The sequence below is a fragment of the Ostrinia furnacalis genome, unplaced genomic scaffold, assembly GCF_004193835.3.
Source record: "Ostrinia furnacalis isolate ACB-3 unplaced genomic scaffold, ASM419383v2 OfSCF5357, whole genome shotgun sequence".
NCBI lineage: Eukaryota > Metazoa > Arthropoda > Insecta > Lepidoptera > Crambidae > Ostrinia > Ostrinia furnacalis.
Genome location: NW_021135596.1, coordinates 318,137 through 334,358, shown reverse-complemented (window position 1 = coordinate 334,358; position 16,222 = coordinate 318,137). Strand labels below are relative to the sequence as shown.

General features: G+C 38.4%; 1 protein-coding gene across 4 annotated transcripts in view; it reads left to right on the top strand.

The window, feature by feature from the left end:
• Positions 1-16,222, top strand: part of pros (homeobox protein prospero) — a 103,507-nt gene that overhangs the window by 40,563 nt on the left and 46,722 nt on the right. For all 4 annotated transcript variants that reach the window (XM_028315889.1, XM_028315890.1, XM_028315891.1 and 1 more), the window contains exon 3: positions 3,981-4,039. The gene's annotated coding sequence lies outside the window, so the exon portion shown is untranslated. The remainder of the gene's footprint in view (positions 1-3,980; positions 4,040-16,222) is intronic.

Here is a 16,222-nt window from a genome sequence, read left to right as displayed (position 1 = left end):
TGTAGAATGTGTTACACTTTAGTTACTATAACAAGAGATGCTCTTTGTGTCGTAACAAGCGAGGAAGCTATAAAATACTCGCACTTCCGTGTGACGATTAACTCGCCTCATCACTTCCTCTGAGATATCTTGTTTGAGCCCTTTGTTGGCCAACATTGTCAATTGACACTGTCCTAGTCATTAACACTAATCTTTTAATTGTACAAACTCCCTTGATACAGGCAAACAAAAATGAGAAGCATTGAAATATTTTATTTTTAGTGGAGTTTCTAATTATTAGTAATCCAATTATAACTATGCTAGCTGTGTTTGTAACTATGAAACAGAATCAAAATATGAATTGAGATGAATATTGTTAGTTAATTCAAACAAACACGTTTCCTCCAAACAGAATATCATCTATATTCAATCGGAATGTAATTGGAGAAACGTAACAGCGCTCGAGTTCGTTAACAATCAAAGAAACAGAACCACAGTCCACCATTCATCTCATAACTATTAATTAGTGGTCCCCGATCGCCCGTAATCAAGCATAAAATTAAAAGTTGGCACACGCCGCGTAAGGGGGTGTCCACACGAGCCTTATGGCACACCAATTTGTTCAAGACATCTGGCCATCGCTCCACACCTGCCTGCCCTGCTCCCCTACATATAGGTATGCCACACAACAACAAAAATAAACCCCTCCGAACTCTATCAAACAACTACTCGTACAACACTCGCAACAAGGCTCAAAACTGTCTAACAAACCATTTTTAAACCGCAAAACGAATGCCGTGTATTATGGTTTTGGCACAAGGTCCGATGCCCTGTCATTCATCGCAACACACTCATTATGATTCGGAAGTGACGAACAATTTTTCGAGTCCAATTGTTCTAAGTGCGCTCGAGTGAAACACCTGAAATGTGCAAATTACGAGTTTTTGACTATTAATTCGCTCCCAGCCGGTTAACGGACGTCTTTCAATTAGGCACATGTCGCTTATAAAACGTTTGTAAACTAGTCGGTCTGGCCGTCAATCTCAATTATTGGGATCGCACATCGTGCGTACGTTCATTCACTCCAAAGCTCGTATTATACACATAAGACGGTGTGCGTCTAAGACTGTGTGCGGTCATGCGGTTTCCCATTCAAGACGGGCGACCTTCTTACGTCACTTCCGCTGGGAACGCGCCGTGACGTCACCGTCTTGCAAGTGGGCGTGTGGACTTGCCCTAATGACACGATACATCCGTATTTTGACAGCTCGCGTTCTTTATCGGAACAAGTGACGAGATAGAAGGGTTAAGTTGAATGAATACGTTTTATAAACGTATAATTTAGAGTTTAGCATCACAAAGCTTGATCGGTCACAGGTATGGTTATGTAATGTGGACTTCCGATGTCATAATTCATCTTGTGCAAAAAAAAAACAGTTAATTGTGGCCGCAGGGGGCAAGGATGCGGGATGGTATAGTGGTAATTTGGGCAAGTAGACCAATTTTGGGCCATTGTGGCTCAAGGGGCTCGAAGAACCATTCCTTTCGGAGCGCCCGCATGCCCGCGAATAAATATTAATGTCACATGGCTTTGTGACTGCGGCAGTTTTTTCTGAACAGTCGTAAAAATGGTGGCGCAATCGAACATATTTCATTGGATTGGAAATTGAAACAGAAGCAGCTTGTGTGTAGAGCAATCAAGATCGGAAAGAAAGTACGGAATACGGATGAAGGCATTTCGAACTAAGCAATGTGGCATCTTATGTTTTTTGAACGTTCTGTTTTTAACAAGATTGCACATAATCTAATAATTATGCTGTCGACTGTACATACATATAAAAAGTCAATGGTTTAGTGAGTTTATTACAAAGTGCCAAGAAAACATAAGTTGCGAATACCAAAGTTTTATTCTAACAAGATATTTACTAGATCTGTTGAACTAAAGCAAAGCCAAGAAATGGGCTTAAGTTGTTAGAGCAACTTTAAAACCACCTTACGTGCGTGCTTAAATCGGTCGACTACGGATCAATGCTTTGCACAACTTTTTTTAACAGATGTGTAGATTTTGTATCGATCTGACTATTATATCTCTCATCTTGATATTTATACATCTGGATTGAAGCTGAATAAAGTAACTTAGCTTTGGGCATCAGTACAATGATTGATATCATATTCATATTATTCGGTTAATCACTTCATTTTCTTCAAACACTGGTGTCAAATCTTATGAATCGCGAAATATCTGACATGGTTCGACCTAAAGTACCTAACTATTTTCTTGCCGGGTGACTATTATAGACAGACCTCTAATTATAGAGGTTTTAAAAGAGCAAGGTTTAATCAAAATAACATTACCATTAAGCAGCTCTACAAAGTTGTCTATAGTTGTTGCAATTCACGAAGGCGAGTGAGCTTTATATGATGGATCGCTACTGTTCTTTTTTCAAAAGTTTTGATAGACATTACACTATCGTTATCTGCATGTACACGTACACACACACAAGTAAAGCTCACTCGCCTTCGTGAGTTGCAAGAACTAACAATGTTTGACGTGTAGAGCACTTCAGCTGTCGTACATTATTTGCAAATGTTAAATACATTACTTAAAACATCTGTAAGGCTGTCGATATGTGTACAATTCGCAATAAATTTTAACTGTCGTCATTAACAAATTGGCCAAGAAATACGAGAGCATGTGAGATACGAATCTAAACTTTAATTCTTTGATTTAAGGTCCTAAATATTTATTGCTCTAAGTGTACAGTTAAAGATGTACAACCAGGTGGAGAGGCGTGCGCCCGCGCATCGAACTTTACAGCCTATTAAGTTCTAAGGGCTGTGTCAGAAGGGATGAAAGCCCTTGAACACAGGAAGCGATTTGTAAACGCATGTTACGATTTTACTTTGATTTATTGGTGTCTTGTTTTTATGTGCCATTAATTGATTTTTACCCGGCTTTGCCAGAAGGAGGGTTATTTATTATTTTATTAGTTAGTTATTTTAGTTAGAGACTCTACAAATGAAGCCGTGCGTAAGACGTCTAATACATATAAAAGTTTGACGTTAATAGGAATTGTATAAAAATTAAGTATCGATGAGTACAAAGTCAAAGCTTTATAATATAGAAAAGTCACAGTATTTATTTTATTTTATTTATTTAATAGGACAACCAACAAGACATACACTGGAAGACAATCAATATTTACAACGTATTTAACTTAATCTAAGTGCTGCCTTAATTATAGGTTGCCACGTAGTAAAATAATACTATATTATTACCATCTATCCCTTTAAAAATAAATTACCTACCTTTATACAATGATGTTTTATAAACAAATACATAACATAGTTCACAGCATCCGACTATTTTTTATACAAAATAGCTCTTATTATCATTCGCATAAAGAAGAACTCTATGCTTTCCAATTGGCTAAAAAAAGCATAAAGATCTACAGATCGGCGCACGCGCACGCGCCGGGTGGCCGCACGTGGCGGCCCCTATAGAACGATATCGATATCGATCGAGGAATAGGTGTTGCTTCGCGCTTGCAAGCCAATATTGGATTTTATCTACTGAAAGAAGAAAGTCGTAAAAGTAATTTATTTTTTGCAATAATAAATCTTTCGCACGAACGATGGATGACGCTTTTAAAAAGCGCTTTTACGCAAGAACTTCCAAGCCAAAGAATTCCGTTCCCGAACCCAAAGTTTCTGAAATTCAGTTCATAATAAACCATAAGTACCTACCTAATATGTCATGAGTTAAAGACAGGCTTTAATATTAAACCTATGTAGGTATCTGATGTTTATTTATTTCTGAAAATTCAACAAATCGAGACTATACCTAATTTACGTAAGATACATAAATTGACTTGTGACAACTTCATGTGATTTTTCTTTGCAACACAAATCATACTATTACAACTACTCAATATGCCAAGGTGTTTGTCTTGTTATGTACTTAGTAATTTACATACTTAATGGTGTGTCTTTATTTTCAGATCAATCGGGGCCACAGGCATAGTTTTCCACCGGATAAGTGTCTAAAATCATATTAATGGTAAGCTTTAGATTTATGTAGAATATTCTAGATGTACATTATACGGTTACTAGCAACTTTCCATTAATTTCTAATTGATTTAGTTGTAAGAGCAAAATTGATACACCACTGGTAGAGTATCTCAAACATCAGTGTGCTTACCATGAGATTACGTTAGGTGTGCTCGCTAGCGAGTACGTCAAGAAAAACCTTTACAAAAGATTTTAGTTCTCGAAAGTAGCCGCTAGGGGCGCTGTACAATCTGTCATACATTTAATGTCATTTTTTTACTCAGTCACTAGCGAGTACACGTAACGTAAACTCATGGTAAGCACACAGAAGTTATAACGACATAGCGACATAGATAGAAAAACGTATAAAAAGGTCACATAGCACTTTCCTTCTGAAAACGATAAATAATTTAAAAACTTTTTGGTCTATCTATCCATATCCATAAAAATATCTAGAGAAGAAACCCGTTAACAAAACAAAAAAGTTCCAACGGTTCGAAATTCGAATACCAAATTCCGTAGCACCTTCACAGCGTGATTTTGTTTTTCGCGCGAAATATTCGGGCAATGGAATCTGAAAACAGGATAGATTATTAGTTTTTCAGACGTTCAACCATATTTGCTTTCGCACGTAGATACGTCGAAAAAGACTTATTGAATGATCAAAACTGCGTTCGCTGCCCGTGTTGCATCACAGGAAGCGGGAGCAGGGTTGCCAGTACTTATCTTAATGTCAGAAAATGCATTGGGAGCAGACCTAACATCCTTAACACATTCTTTAAGCTCAAAAGGCGAAAATCATGCCTGAAAACCGATATGAATGGCATGCTATGTAAGTGAAAATAATTTATTTAATAGAGTTGGGCTTAGTTTTCGAAAAAAGTCTTTTTGTTGTCATCCCTAGCTCAGACCGGTTTTCGGCGGCTTCGTCCGGATAAAACCGGTCGAAACTCGTGCATACCCGTATTTTGTCTGCGGGCTGACAGGGGTGGACAGCGCATGAATTTTCGAATAATCAGACGTTCGCCATGCGCTATACTTTCGTGCATATGCATCGATGGAAACCTACAGCGGCCTATGAAAGGCGAACCTTAAATTGGTATAGGGCTTTTAGAGGACTGACTTAATTTGCGTCAAGCTTCTTTAGCGTATGGACAAAATGTATGACAAGTGACAACCTTATTCTACTAATCATTATAACAGTTTATTTAGATTTCTAATCATGTAAAAATAAATTAAACATTAACATGAGCAGTGTAACTAATACGTCTTTTGGAGTTCATTTTAAATAGACACAATGACTCAACAAAGGGGCTCAAAAATGACTGAAATTGGAGGAATGTCGTGAAAAAAGCTTTATCTTGTCTTTTCCTTTGCTATTTTTTTGCGGTTTACAATGTAGGGATTAAAGAAAAAAATTAAATCAAATAGAGCCTTCGATTAGTGGTCGATTTTGAAAATTCAAAATTCTGGCTGATAAGAACCGCTACGATAAAGTGAGGTGTTAAACGAAACATTAATCAGGAACAACGTTTTGAATATCGAATGCCAAAAGCGGCAACTATCGTGTATCAATGCGCATTGCACAGCTGTATAACGCAAATTCGAGGTAGTGTGTGGGGCCACAAAGAACAATGTTTCAACTCTTGAGTAAACTGAATTTAATCATGCTGATCAATGTGAACAAATATCTGTTGATAATAAAGTAATGATAAGTTAGTTTCACGTAAGTTTTTATTTTCAATCTCGCGTCATTCAGTTTTCAGCTTTCATTCCTATTTACAATGTAATCTTGGAGGGATAATACATCCTCTAAATGGTTAAACCCCCAACCGGTGATTACAGCAGTTTATGGGCACCGCCGACGGTGTGGCCCAACATTAGCCTCCGATAAGACTTGACGTGGTTATGAGTTTCTGATCGCCTTGCGCCCGGCGACGCCCCGCGTCTATCGCAGCGTGAATCACTGGCCGAAAACAACCAACCTTCCGTGCATGTTCCATTTTCGAACTCGAAGATATTTCAAATCATGAATATGGTTGTAGTTCTTGCAACTCACGAAAGGCGAGTGAGCTTTACTTGTGTGTGTACGTGTACATGCACATAACGATAATCAAAACTTTTAAAAAACGAACAGTAGCCACCACACATGTAAAGCTCACTCGCCTTCGTGAATTGCATGCAACAACTATAATCTTAAATATTGACTTGAGTAGTCGTCCTTTTAGAAGTTTAGTCAGAGTCAGAGTCCTTTTAGAACTTTGAATTGAAATACATAAGCTGAAAATCTATTGAATCCTTATTCCATGATGAAAAGGCAATGCCTGTTCAATAACAAAAAAATCACGTAAAATATAAAACAGCTTTAAAATTTTCACCCCATTCGAGTTCACAAAGTCGCACAGAAAACGCGAAACCAATATTCTCCGTAGAACGCGATACCTGGCAGCACAACTACAAGACTAATCAATATAAGTAGGCACAGCTCATTCAGACGCTATAATTCCGTTAATAAAAATACAGAGAGGACGGCTCAAAGGGGGCACGGTGGGGTCGGAAGCGCAATGGGCTTCGGAAAATTCACCCGGTGAATGGGAAAACGCGGCGATAGACAAACAGCCAGGCTGACCCCGGCCCCTCCCCACCGCCCCCCTAACGTACATTTTGAAATAATGCCCCCAACGGCTGCGTTACCGTGAGCGTAGACTTCCATTTTCGAATTTTGTTGCGCGTGCAAATTCGAATTACGAAATTTCGAATGCAGCGGCCAATTTGCCTTTTTAACATCCGTTTTAGAGGCAAAGGCAGCTATTGATACAGACTATAACAATTCCGAACGTAATTTATTCACTGCTAATCCACAACCAAAATTGCGTGCTAATAATGAAGCCTTTACCACAACAACGCACTGTCAGATGCAAACGTATCTTAGTAAAGTTAGCGCGGGAACGCACAGAGAGGTTATAAATCTCGTCGACACGAAATGGCTGACCAGCTCCATCCCCCTTTCACAGATCTATGTTGCAATAGCTGAGCTGCTGCAAAAGTGTGCGCCATAAATTTTATACAAGCACCAGAGTGTGCGGTAAAACTGGACTAGGGTTTGTGTGTGTGAAAATTCGTGTCGCGTAAGAGGAGTGGACATTGCCAGTTTTGCTTTGTGTTCGGGCTGTGTGCGAGTCGTGTCTACCAGATAGCGCTGTAACGGATTAATCTAAATAAATTGACAGAAACTGCGCTCATCGACATGCGGTTGGTTATCCGCCTTGTTCATTTAAACAATTGCTATTTAGTCGAGAATAAACTCCATTTGGAGTACGTTGAATCTACAAAATGGATCGGCAGGGCTTTTAAACCAAGGTGACCGTTACCTAATCTCAGTCACCCGAATGCCGGCGACTGCACATTTTTTGCGTCCATTTTTTCCTTGGCTTACAGCCTTTCATGTAGTTTCCATCCGGACGGTTAGGGCTGAAAGAAGTGTGAATCGGCCCGTGAGCTCCGCTCAGGTGTGAACGCCGCCCGGACTTCCCAACCACTTAGTCTGACACTAAAAATACCTTTTCGTTTTTTTACAAAGCCTACCAGTTCGCACTGGGCCCACAGTCTACAGATTAAAAAAAATAAAGGCAGTGTCAAAACATCGCGCTAAATCCTTGTCCAAATCAAGCTTGCAAGGGAGGAAGGAAAGTTGAAATGTCTACCCCAGACATCCGTAATTGACTGGCTATCTAAAAAGTGACGCACACCACTACACCCCGTATTAAGGACGTTATCGGCTACGCACTTATACATGTTTACTCATAAACGTAGCTAAAGTGGAGAGTATTGCACAAAAACGCATCTTCCCACCACCCCCTACCACTGGCGGGCGAACGAATACATTCGACTAGCCCATTTGCAATATAGCATTGTGTGAGTGACCGTCTGTAGAGTCCACGACTGCGCCAGTGTGGGTGCACCCACACCACGCCGCCTTGCTTAGCCCGTGCGTAGTTTCATGTACGTGTATGTACTGTAGGTATTGGTTTTCTGTAGCACCGCTGGGCTTAAACAAATTTCAAATTCACAAAATCGTGATTGGTCGGTATTTTGTTTGAATAAGCGGACGCACCACCCGCTCGGCTTAAAATTTGCTAGCCAATAATTCGTTTAGGTGTAAAATGATGAGTTTTATCCAATTTGTTTACGTATCCGACTTGATTGTGATGTATTGCAGTCGGCAGCCACCCGATTGATATTTTGTTTGTTCCGCAGCCGTGGGTATTAATCATTAGAAATTATGTTACCATCAATATTTTTTCCGGTGAAGCGGAACACCTCAAAAAGCGCAGCAAAAAAACATATCAGTCAAACAGAGACGCATTATCGGTCCAAATGAAGCAATTAAGTGTGCACGCGCCACTACCCTAGACACCGGATGACAGGCGCTCTAATGATCGTCTTAGATTCCAAATATCAATTTCTATCAAGTTGGTCGAGCGCATCGACGTCCCTCTAAATTTGAATTCGGAACCCGGAAGTCCGCTACAAAAACCGAACTAATCAACCCTGGAGTTCGAAATTCTAACTTGTCTATTCATGGTCTTTTTGGCCAGCATGACGCTGATAATTCAAAACTTCGAAAATAGAACAATGCATGGCTTCCTTCAAGACGGCATTGTTTAATTGGAAAGGGCGTAGAGTGGAAACTGATCGCGGGCGCGGACGGTTATTGAAGTGTGAATTTTAAACCCTATTCTAAACACAATAGAGCTCGAGCCTATGCTTTTATTGATGTTTGAAGCTAAGACTAAGATGGAAATTGCCAAGTCATTTCACACATGGCAACGTATTAGACATATGGTTCTAGGAAGGTGATAATGTGAGTTTTAATTAGTTAACAAAGTTTCGTGGCACCCTTTCTAATCACCAAATACTTTAAAACCCTTTCAAGGAACTTACGGAACGAAATTATAGCAAAGAAAAGGATATGCTTCTCAGAGGTTTATAACATTGGAGTCTGTTAGGAGGTTACGATAAGAAAAGAAAGACTTGAATAAAACTATTTTGCAAATTGTATCGTTAAAATAGCACTCGATTAAAAAACTTCAAGTTTCAAAAATAGAACGTAACTGACGTTTGGCATAAAGGCGAGTGCACACCGTCCGAGACGCCAGATGCGCCCCGGCCGGTACGCCACGCGACAGCTTGGCGGGCCGTTGCTAAAACTAAGGCGCGCGGCCAAACGTAAATAATTATGGAATTAATAACGAGGTCTCGCCATCTGACGTTTGTGAGATATGTCATCGGATCTATCGGCCCTCAAATGTCCAATTAGAATGCAACTGAATTATTGGCTGGGTGTCGGAACGTCAAGTGTCTTCTATCCTTAATTACGATGGTATCGTCGTTAATATTTTAGATTTTGCTATTGGAATTTATAGAGCTTATAGACTTTATTAATTCGCAACTAGTAATAATTCCATGCGCTAAACCAAATAGGTACATACGTAAATAATCCGCTATATTCACGAATAAATTCTATTCAGAAACTCTGTTTCAGAGCACGTACTGTAGAAATTATTTTATTTTTGTCAGAAATATTGGACACGTTTACCCGATACACCATTCATAGCTATTCCTAGAAACACCTAAAAACTTAATACAAGGGAAGTTTTACGAGTTTTAAATAGGTGTCATTAAAAAAAGAGCCGTATTATAATTATTCCTGGTGTCAGACGTTAGTGGCGCAGTATGGCACCCGTGAGGACACGCCCTAATGATGCGCGAGCATGCAACGATCATAATCTGCTTGTCCATAAAGAAAAAAATTGCATGTTATTTTTTGCTTCAAGAAAATAGAGTAATGTGAGCACAGATTATTAAGCGTTTAACGTTTGTTTTCAATATAAATAAAGTACTCTCGTTCAAGCTTAGTTGAAAGCTTCTAAGCTTCATTTTTATCTCTCAAGTATTCGTAACAACTTTAGATGCTCATAGAGTTCTATAGGTGTATGTTTTTATTTGGAAACGTCTTGAAACATATCTTTAAAGCACTTTCTTACAAAATCTTATAGAATGAAAAACAAGAAAACCCATTTTGTCTTATTTATTATAATACTAGCGGCCGCCCGCGACTTCGTACGCGTAAATCCCGTTTTTCCCGCTAATTCCCGTTCCCGTGGGAATTTCGGAAATTCCTTTCTTAGTGCACCTCTACGGTACCTAAGCTACGTCCCTTCTAAATTTCAAGTGCCTACGTTTAGCCGTTTAGGCTGTGCGTTGATCTGTCAGTCAGTCAGTCAGTTTCTCCTTTTATATATTTAGATTGTGTTATTAGTGTTCAATAATTAAACGTACCAGATTTCCAAAAAATGTCTCGCGTTATTTACCAAAAAAAATCCCGTATATCATAACAAGCAAGCTGTCGAACTCACCCAACGGGCTCCCATGAGAACATTAGCCTATATAAACAATGTAGCATTGAAACAAAGGCCTGTTTGCTCTTAGACCTCTCACCGACCGTGGGACATCCCGGACAAAGGCTCCTTAACCGCGACACAAAAGGAATCTGTGGCAAGAAAAAGTAAAGAGGAAGAAACTGTAAGGGAATACCGCTCGGACGCTGATTGCCACATTGTTAGTTTTTTATTGTTTAATTCGCAGCGTAATCTGTGGTTGCGGTGGCGATGCTGCCAGTATTAACATTTGATATTCGAACGACTTGCATACAAAAAAAGGGAAAAAAGTAAGCAGTTGTTTATAATCCTTCTTGGTTTCAAATTGTCTAATTTCGAATTTCAAATGTTCTATTTTTAAAATTCATTTATTTTTAATGCACACAATGGCATAGTCTATTCTATCACCACAAAGTATTGAAGAAGCTTCTTGTTATCTCTTCTACCCGTTATCATCTCTCACTTTCTAGAGACGCGGCATTGTCTAATCTTGAATTTTAAACGTTCCATTTTTAAACTGATTACTTTTTATTCTGATGATCTCTGTTATACCTCCACGAAGTATTGATTAAAGAAACTCCTTGTTATCACCCATTATCATCTCCTCACTTCCTAAAGCTGCTTCCCTCTCACCCGGAGTGTCATCGGGCATAGTTCTCATAATCAAAAAAAGATTTGTCCCTCCGGAAGGCGGCCCCGCAGCCGGTCGGCCGGCAAACGATTATGGCCCTCCTCGGTTACACCCGCAAGATGACCCTTGAACACGCGTTCGGATATCTGTCAAGAACGTAAGAAAATCTAGAATTTTCTATTCGGTTTTGAGACCAAAAAAAAATTATAAAGGAACAGGTTTAGTCACTAGATTCTCAAAAAGGGAGAATTTCGAATACTATCGAAATATTGTATTTTATTTATCTTCAGATCTTCTTCGTCTGTTTTGAAATATCGTTTTAATTTCATTAAATACTGGCTGGCTATCAAGCTAAATTATAAACGCTATCACATTATTTTAAAACCAAATACATTTTTCAAATAAATTCAAAATTGGAACGCATCATTTTCGAAAAATAAATCATTTCAAATAAATTCAAAATTGGAACGCATCGTATCCGAACGCAGCGCAAGCGGCCGGCAGACAGGAAGGAAGCGTAAGCGGACCGCGTGAGAAGCGCGCGCGCACCGTGTGAACAACGGCACAGGTGGTGCCTCCCACGGGGCTGAGATTGGGGGTGTCTTGGCGTTACAATGTTGATGTCTTTGACCACGTGGGAAGGGATGTTAATTGGGTTTATCCGAACACCATTAGATGACAATAGGGTAGTTGACACATTAATCAACTGAGGAATCAACTAAGGTTTTTTTAAACGTGAATATCCCATAGATTTTGTATGGCAATAGCAGCCGTCGACGTTACGATTTGGCCAACTTAATAATTTAATTAATGTTAATAAAAAAGCAAAAAAACGTCAAATGTTATGCCTTGTTGAAATTTTCAGCCACACTTTATGGACGATTCCGTCAAAAATTTGCAGTAAAACTACTGCTATTAAATAATTAAATATGGAGAACATAAGCAGACAGGAACAGAAATGATCAAAGAAAGAGAGACAAGACTTTCTTAATTTAAAAAATAAAATATCTAACACCATAAATACAACGGTACGAGGACAAAAACTTTATTCCTTTTTTTAACACTGCCACTTTGCAGCTTCCTCTGAACTCGAGGACCTTTGAGGTCATAATATCATTATTTATCGCAAGTGTGGTCCCAAATGGTCTAAAGAGGTCCCCGGTTTAAACAATAACGGGTGACTCAGATGATGGGTTAATAAAAATGGGGCAAGTGCGAACGGGACCGATTTAGAGGTCCTGTATAAATGTAAATACTGAAAATAAATGTAAATTTTATGTACCTTCTATCCTAAGTCCTAAATGTACTAGATAAAAAAAACCCTCTTTATTTTCTGTTTAGAATTTTATTGTAGAGTTTATGATTTATTTAATATGAATGAAATGTTTTCTGATCCATGTTTGTCTGAGATTTGTAAAAGCCTGTTCAGAGAATGTAGAATTTCTTATTTAGTTAGTGTAGAATTTATTATATGTTGTTACCGGGAAAATATCTGATGGCTAGCAGCTTCCTGATTGGTATGGAGAAATGAGACTAAAAATGAGGATAAATTGGAAAACTTTAGAATATCAGATTGATGTTCAAAAATGTCATACAGTGATCCCTAAAATCATCACCAATCGTTCCGTACCGAAGATCAGGGGCGACGACCTCCCCGAATGGCACAATCCACAGGAGCAGCGTAAAAATATGTAGCCTAATGAGTTATAATAATAATATGACTAACTATGGACTTATTCCGAATTATGATTCGGAAGCTTCAACGACCATGAAGGAATGGAAATCTACTTAGTACTATATTTTGTCACGATTTAGGCATATTATTATTATGAATCAAGAACTGAATCGGGAAATCGTCAGTTCGATCTCCGTCCGCTAAATTATTGTGATTCATCACAGCAATTTAGCAGCGGTTGTGTTCACCCAAATATCTAAACGTGTCATGTTTAGAGTACGAATAAGTTAATGTGTTTAGATAAAGGTAAAATACTTTTTTCAAATAATATTGAAAAAATAATTTAAAAAAAGGAACGAGAATTTGAAATTGAAAAAGGAACGAGAATTTAAAATTTAAAAAAGGAACGATAGACCTGACGGAACAGCGCGGCGCGCTCCTCGCCGACTCCCGCGCAGACGGCGGAAGGAATCAGGGCTCGCTCCCGCGTCCGGCGGCACTTCCGGCGTGCGCACGCGACGCCGATCGCCCGCCGATGCATGGGATGCCAGTCGGAACGATGCTGGAAAGAATTTTGGTCATTATGGTCATTTGAAGGTCTTTTAGGATTTTTGATAGGTAGTTACGGCAAATAAAAGTTTAGAGCGTTTAAAAACGTAGTAGAGACCTACGTTAATGAAGTAAGTGATACTGTATGTATGTATACTGCTTGTTAATAAAAGCATCATGACAGGTATCCTTGACATCCTGAAAAAATATTGTCTTAATGCAAACCTTTGACAAACTAACAATTGTAAAACTTATCTGATAATGTTATGACCGGTAGAGCCCAAGTAATTTCGCAGCCAAGGCTATTTTTAGACTTTTAAAAGGTAACGATAGAGTAGAGCTTTAAAAGGTATTCGTAATAAATATTCACTTGATACAAAATGTAGACCAAACTGGCTACATTTTTTTGCATAATAACACCTATCACATCTTCATAAAAAGCCTCAGCGTTTACTGTACCTACCTTTAATTTCACGCCGCTTAGGAAGTGGCCTGAACAAAAGCGTCAATCTACACAATCAGTCCGTACGACTGGCCACAGTTCCGGGGCGGCTTCCGAAGGCACCGCCCGTGACTGCGCACGCGCCTTTACTTTGATTCCACGTTTGAGCGTGAAAATATAGTCAAAGAACACTCTACTATTGTCAAACATCCATAAATTAATCTATTCATGATGACAGTGCTCAATTACTGTTATTATTTTTATAAACAATAACTTTTTAAGTTATGACAAAATGTCGAAATATTGGTACTAACTGCTGATATTTTTGCATCCATTTATAAAAAGTAAAATAAAAATAACTTTATATATTTTAATATGTTTAAGCAAAAAGATCTTATTGCAGGTACATAAGACTTCAACCCAAACAAAACCCTCCTCTATAGTGGAGGAGGCTCATAGTCCAGCAGTGGACTATAAAGGGCTGTTGACGATGATGAAAATTCCAACGAGTATGTGCGTACCTACATGGAAATTCAATGAAATTGTACTTACGGTTGTAGGTATCTACCCTCCACCGGCGATTCTCTTCATTACGATAACCATTGACAAAAACAGAGTTCATTTGTTCAAATTGGATCTTCAAAACATCTGAACACTTGCCACCTCGTCTTCCTTACAAATGAAGCGGTGATTTCCCATCGTCCTTATAAGTACCGTCTGAAATAAGCGCGTGCGCTCCCCGCAAGGTGTATTTTGGAAAGCCGCGGGGGCATTTTGAAGTAACCTGTATATTTTTACTGGACAAAGAAATGAGGAAATATAAATAGAAGTAAACAAAGAGTAGCCGTGACATTGGTCGACGAGCTTTTTTTGTTGCTTGAGGAGGCAAAGGCATATGACAAAAAATCTTTTCCCCAAGAGCTTGCCTTTAACTTCTTTCAAGGTCGTAGATAAAGTCAAAAATGTCTTTATTAATTAACGTTTAGGCTATTTTGTAATAGTGAAAAAATATTAAAACTAATAGGTATTAAGTTCTTATGTTCTTAACCTTAGCCTTGTCACAAAGCTCAGCAAAAGCTCTATCTTTTGTTTTGAAGAGCACATCACCTTGTTTACCATCGAACAGTCGATAAATTTACGAATCAAAATTAAACCGATATTCGTTTTAAATCGCTAGCCATCCTATTAATTTAATCGAATATAATAAACAAATTATACGTAACACCACAATTTAATTTCCGCTCAATTTTTAACGCTTTCGTGGAACACTTCATGGAAAAAATACTGATTCGGGCGGCCATGATAATCTGCATTCAATGTTTACTCTTTATCTTTAAAATCATTTTTCAGGCGGGCAGTAAAAATTCCCCTGTCATTAAGTTAAGTGCCTTTGGAATATCAATTACACGTGTTTTCACTTTTGTTTAAACATTTTAACTGCTATAGCAAGTTAAGCTTTTATTGTTTTTGAAGTTCAGAGTTTAAGACATAATTATATGGCTCTAAGTATGCTAGTTTCTATAATACTACTGCCTTGTAAAGGATCAATATTTTACAAGGACGTATTGACTACGAAATTCTATGTGTAATTGTTTACCGTTTAAAAGTCATAATCAGACTCTGTTTAGAAGTTTTTCTTGTAAAAAAGCTCCTAATAAATGAATAACACCCTAAAGCCCTACATATTTACCTTCATTTATGTCAGTGTCTGTATCATACTTAGGTATTTGTATGAGTACTCTACTCCCATATTTAATACAACACAGTCATCATTTTCATCACTGAAATACAGGTCTAGAGCTGCCTCATTGAGGTATAAAAACACTATCATTTAGACCCTGAGTTTAATATTCGAACCAAATTCAAATCAGTAATATGAGGAAAAAATTGAATTCTAAAAATTCCTTCCCAATTTCCTATCGATCTTAATTAAATCCAGCCAAGGCTTCCGTCAATTAAAACAAGCACCTAATGCGATAGTGGCGCCGTGCTAACTGGCGTTCCTCAAGGCACAAATGAGGTGCTAATGAATAATTAATGCTCCCGCCAATTATAATCGCGTAAGAATGCATGGGTGTGGACTGGCATAAGTATATTGATTAACAAGTTTTTACATTAATTACTAGACTTATTTAATGTAAGTAAGCACTATAGAAAAGAAAAAATATAGACTAACGTCCGTGTTCACAAACATTACTATGAGGTCTCACAGAGCTCTATTCAACGCTGTGCGTTCGATTTGTCGATTTTCTGCGTCACTTGAGCAAGCATCGTTTGTGAATACGGGCGTAAGACTCCCCGCAAATTACAGACTTTTCAGTCGATAGATTAGTCGCGCTGTTAATCAGTATGAACATTGAACATGACTGTATTAAAGTGCGCACATTCTTCCAATTTCAGTATCGGCTGACTCTTCATACAAATTAGAAACCGCCGAAACTATAGGCCGATAAAAA